This window comes from Protopterus annectens, chromosome 14.part0 (assembly GCF_019279795.1).
Source record: "Protopterus annectens isolate FY-2018-M chromosome 14.part0, PAN1.0, whole genome shotgun sequence".
NCBI lineage: Eukaryota > Metazoa > Chordata > Ceratodontiformes > Protopteridae > Protopterus > Protopterus annectens.
Window position 1 is genome coordinate 1,154,209,336 of NC_056748.1, and position 5,652 is coordinate 1,154,214,987.

The following is a 5,652-nucleotide window of genomic DNA, read 5'->3' on the forward strand; positions in this document are numbered from 1 at the left end:
AACAATAAAAGGCCACTCAAGACTTCTGTCATTACAATCCACCAATATTACTGCACACGCACAATCTCTGCAGAAGTAAAATCCTCTGAATTCCACATTAATGAAATCTGTAACTAATGAAGAGGTTGCTACTGGCAAACAACTTTACATATCAATGTTATCTACAAATTCAGTGCCTGCTGCCCTTGAAAAGTTAATTGCCTATATTACAATAAAAATTTGTTAAGTTGGTAATATTGCAATAGGAAGTGACCAACAAGTTCACAATCACTAGGTATCTCATACAAACGGCCATACTCAGGAGTGTAGAACCCTATCCCCCCTTATAATGCATCAAATAATCAACAATAGTATGGGCACTGCATATCAGCACTCCATCTACATGGTGTGGGAGTGGAATCCACAGGCTTCTGCACCAAAGGCAATTATGCTATTAACACTGCTTTCAGATTTTACAACATAGTGTGCCATTTGATAAACAAAAAAACAGCTAGTTGCACACTGAAAACATTTACACTTCTTACAGTGTGTTAAATGTGTAGTTTTGAACATGTTTCCAGTAAGTAATGAAACAAAATGTATGACCCAATAATGACAAACCTGCCCATTTCAGAACATTTTAACCATAAAAGGCCCCTCAAACAGTATCAGTCAATAAGCACAATCTCTGTAGAAGTAAACATCTGAATAATTCTACATTAGAGAGATTTGTAACTAATGAAGATGCTATTACTGACAAAGAACGTTACATTTCACTGTTCCATCTACAAATTTAGTGCTTGCTGCCTTGAAGAATTAATTGCCTACATTGCATTAAAGAAAAAATGGTAGAAACATACAAGTTCATAGTAACTAGGCATCTTAAACAAAGGATGGCACACTAAGGAATGCAAAACCCCTATACCCTCTTAAAATGCAACAAATAAATCAGCAACTAGGACATTACATACCATGCCTCCATACCGCTCAACCTCTTAGCACAAGAAATCTGAACAAAGCCTAAAATATCGGGGGGGGTCAAAGGCCACCCAAACAGGGACAGATTATAAATATTGTTCTTAGACATAGAAAGTTGCTAGAACAGCATTTGTCTTGGCATTCATTCTCTGAAGGAAATGAGGGCTGAAACTCAAATGTTTGGCATTTACTTATTTCAATCCTCAGTGATTTGCTAGAAAACCATAACTTTAATGAGGATTAGGCCAAAAATATACGGCAAAAATCTGGACAGTTGAGAGGTATGTATACCTCTCAACCTCTTAGTGCAAAAAGTCTGGACAGAGCCTAAAATAATGTGGATACAATGGCCAAAAAAATAGGGATAGTTTTGCTTGCATTGCTATTTAGTGACTTCAGTACTCCCTGATTTGCCAGAAAGCCACAAATTATGAGAAACAGACAAGCTTCCCCCTTTCCTGGCACAACAGTAAACTCTTAGAGGACAATATGTATTTATGGCGGACTCTTCCTTCATAAAAATAAGACATTCATTTGCCTGTATCTGACCACTTTTCAGGAGTGGTTTCTCATGCCTACCATATATAATGGTTCTTTATCAGATGACAGCGTTGATAAAAAAGAATGTGCCCCATTGATGGACATGTTTATGAGCAACTAAGAACTAAGTGACTTACTCGTTCTCAAACAAAAATAAACTGACAACAGAAATATAAAAAGACTACAGTCTCAACTCAACTGAAGCTGATCAACATAAAACAAACAGTCTCCAGGATACATACACACATATATATTACAACTTACTATATCAGATTACTTTTAACACGGCCTTCTGCAGCTCATGACACACAAACTACGCTATTGCATACACATACTGATGCTTCAGACCAAGCCATGAATGACACGGATACACCTCTGCTAAGTGTCACAAATCACATTAAAAACACTACAAATTTAAAACTCCACATTGCAATACCAAAAGCAGTCCTACATGATGGTTAAGAGATTAGTGGCATAAACTATATTAATTGGAGATGTACTAAAGAATTATTTAGTACAGTAATTATAAACACTATAGAAAATGATTCATTTTAGTAAAGAAGCAGCTTCATAGAAAAACTGTTTATATGATATAAATACAACTGACTGGCTGGCTAAAAAACTAAGCCCTAATATGACAGCCTAAAGTTTCAAGTATTTAACAAAAGCAATACAGTTAAGGTTTGGTATTGAAATTCTAAACATCCATTTTACAATCAGCTTCTGCTTTACAGCTAAATGCACTACTGTTACAGTAGCACAGGAGACTTAACTGTAAACTTACACCTGCATCATACTGAGAACTTTCAACAAAATTACCAGGAACAATTCCAGAAATAGTCAGGGGCATGCTGCATCTTTAATATATAGTACAATTAATCTGAGGCATCTTCAGATCAAATTCACATGTGAATTAATTAATCAAGTAAATGAAATCTGCAATTTTAAGTGTAGCATATGGTCTGTAAAACTTACCATTTTTGAAAAGGATTAAGAGGAAAAGAGCTAAAATTAGAGTAAAAATCAGGGACAGTTGAATGGTATACTGAGAAGCTTGCAAGTGGTTACACAGTGAATACTGAACAGCCTAAAAAAACGAAACTACAGAGAAAAACATCTACTCTACACACCATTTCTAATTCTTACCAACAGCTACTTCAACCTCTTTGCTAGTTTTATATTCCCAAACACATTTGTTTAACTTTCACCTGATGTAAACCCAAAAAATACGTGAAGAAAGCTCTACAGTTGAAATACTACATAGACTAGTACTCACAGTTTGAAAACACTTCCCTCATGAAGACACCCCTAGTGTACCCAGCGAATCTTACAGCACCATCTACAGGATTAAACTTGAGTCCTCCACTGCCTTTCTGTATTGTAACAGTCTACTGAAAAATTATCGGCTTTTGCTATCCCACTAAGAAAACCTTCCGATCTACTCTTTTGGAGCTGCTGATCATTTTTTTAGGCTGTACGTTTTATTCCAGTCATCAAACTTTGTCATTTTCCCTTTACTGAAGTTCTCAACTAACATTCATGCCACAGAACAAAGCAAGCTACAAATGAAAAAATGAACCGGTCCTGGACTGGATTAGAAGCCAGTTCAACACACAAACACCCCTTCTCTTTCATACAGTAACTAACCACTACTTTGAATTCCACACACTCCAATTCTGCTCTCATACATACTACTAGATTAAATTATGCACACACCTACCTTCTCTGTTCTGCCCCAGCAGCACACACATACAGCGACTCTCTCACAAAGCAACACACACACACCTACTCTCTTGCACAGCAACAAAGACTCTCAAAGGAACGAACAGCTAGTTTAAATTCCATACACACACACACACACCTACTCTCACACAGTAACACACACACTTTATATCTCACACAAACAGAACAACAAATTTAAATTCCATACACATACGTACAATACTACATACCCACACACATTCTCATACAGAAATAAACAGTTTACATTGCACATACACTTACCGTCTTTATAACCCAAATGGCCACACGTGGAGACACAGACAACAACTCTTCTTTTGAACTGCAGCCTGGCTTAAATTCCTCGCGGGACTGCAGATTGCTTTTCTATGACGTTTGCATGTGACGCACGCACGCAGGTTTCACTTTAAAAGAGAAGATTCTTACACTGTAAACTAAACGTTTTTTTTTTTTTTTTTTTTAGCCTCCTGCTCCTGGCTAGCCTACAGCTGTAAGTGGGAGGGTGCTAGCCTCGCCTCCCCCACCCTCCAGTTTCAGCGCCAAGAAGAGCGCAAACTTAAAAAAAAAAGTAAATAAATGCACAATGCGCCCCTTACAAGGCTGGCCTGTACGGCGCCCTAGGCGGTCGCCTAGTTCGCCTATGCCTAAGGCCGGCCATGCCTGTTAGGAACATTAGAAACAATTTAACTTTCTGACAACAACAAGCGTTGAATGAACTCATGTCTGATAACAACATATGCATAAAACCAGCAGACAAAGGGGGCCCGATAGTCATCTTTGACAGGACAGACTATGAAAGCTATATGCTGGAAATGCTCAGTGACACCAGTTTTTATCAAATAATATCACAGAAGGAAATAATTAGGGTTGTGAATAATGTGTATAGTACTTTAGAAGATATGTACAGATTAGGTATAATGGATTATAAGTTGTACAACTACCTTATGTTAGAAGAACCCACAATCCCCATAATAAAGGGATTACCTAAAATACACAAAGATCCTGTGAAACCACCACTTAGACCAATAGTATCTGGTCGTGGTTGGATCACGGAAAACATCTCCTTCTATGTGGAAAAAATGTTAAAGTCCTATGTAGCTAGCAATTGTTTCATCTTGAGGGACTCTAGAATGTTTCTATTGGATTTCTATGAAATCACAAAAGATTATTTTGAATATACAGACCTACTTATGGTCACTATGGATGTCAAATCCTTATTTACCAATATACCCAATGACCAAGGTTTATTGTATATACAAACGTATTTAACCACGCATTCAAACATGTATCCTACTATGGTTGATTTTCTATGCACTTTATTGGAATTAGTGTTGGAAAGTAATGCCTTTTTGTTCCTAGATACTATATACTTACAAAGGAATGGCGTAGCTATGGGCACTGCATGTGCCAATAGCTACGCCAACCTGGTAATGGCCAACTGGGAGGAGCAGAAACTGTTTGTTCTAGAAAGTTATAAGAGACATGTCATCTTCTACAAGCGTTTTTTAGACGATCTTTTCTTTCTTTGGAGAGGCAGTGAAGACGAACTACATACGTTTGAGAAGGAAGTGAATACACTGACCTCATTTTTAAAATTTACTATGACTTACTCAGTTGATATGATATCCTTTTTAGATATAAACATCTGGCGTCTTCCCAATGGTGGATTTAATACCAGTACTCATAGGAAGGCCTGTTATGAAAACAATTTGTTGAATAGGAACAGCATGCATCCACCACACATTTTTAGGAATGTAATGAAAGGCCAGGGCATGCGTCTATCTAGATTGACACTCAATGATGAGACATTTGAAGATGAACTGAGGGACATGGAGATAAGGTTTGGTGAAAAAAATTATAGAATCAAAGAAATAAATGATACATTTAATGAGGTCAGGAATCTGAGGCAAACTAGGGCGGTACCTATTTATTCAGAAGCTGGTGCCATTGAATACAGGAGGGACACTAATTATACTTTATACAATAATAATGATATAGTTAGGTACATAACTCATTATACACAGGATATTTATTCCATCAAAGAATCCATCACCAAATATTGGGAAATACTGAAGTTAGATCCTGATGTATCCAAATATATTGGTGAGTTTCCTAACTTTACCTATAAAAATAAAAACAACCTATATCATATGTTATGTTGTTCTGAATTTAGATACTGTAACAACTCAGACGAATTTAAAGGCTCAATGCCATGCAATAAGTGTAATTATTGTCCTTACATTTTGAATATTCCCATGTTTGTACATCCGATCACTGGAGACTCCATTTCCATTAAGGTTAATGCCAATTGTGAGAGTAAGAATTTAATTTATTTGGCCAGATGCTCCCTTTGCTCTTCGTTTTACATAGGCAAGACCAACTGTATGTTGAAGCAACGTATTTGGGAGCATCTAT

The 5,652-nt window shown here is 36.9% G+C and overlaps 1 long non-coding RNA gene across 1 annotated transcript; it reads right to left on the minus strand.

The window, feature by feature from the left end:
* Positions 1-2,471: 2,471 nt before the first annotated feature.
* On the minus strand, positions 2,472-3,075 carry LOC122788828. Its single transcript, XR_006362748.1, has 2 exons — positions 2,628-3,075; positions 2,472-2,502 (listed from the first exon to the last, which is right to left on the minus strand). It is a non-coding gene; the product is annotated as an uncharacterized LOC122788828 (long non-coding RNA).
* Between the last annotated feature and the right edge of the window lie 2,577 nt (positions 3,076-5,652).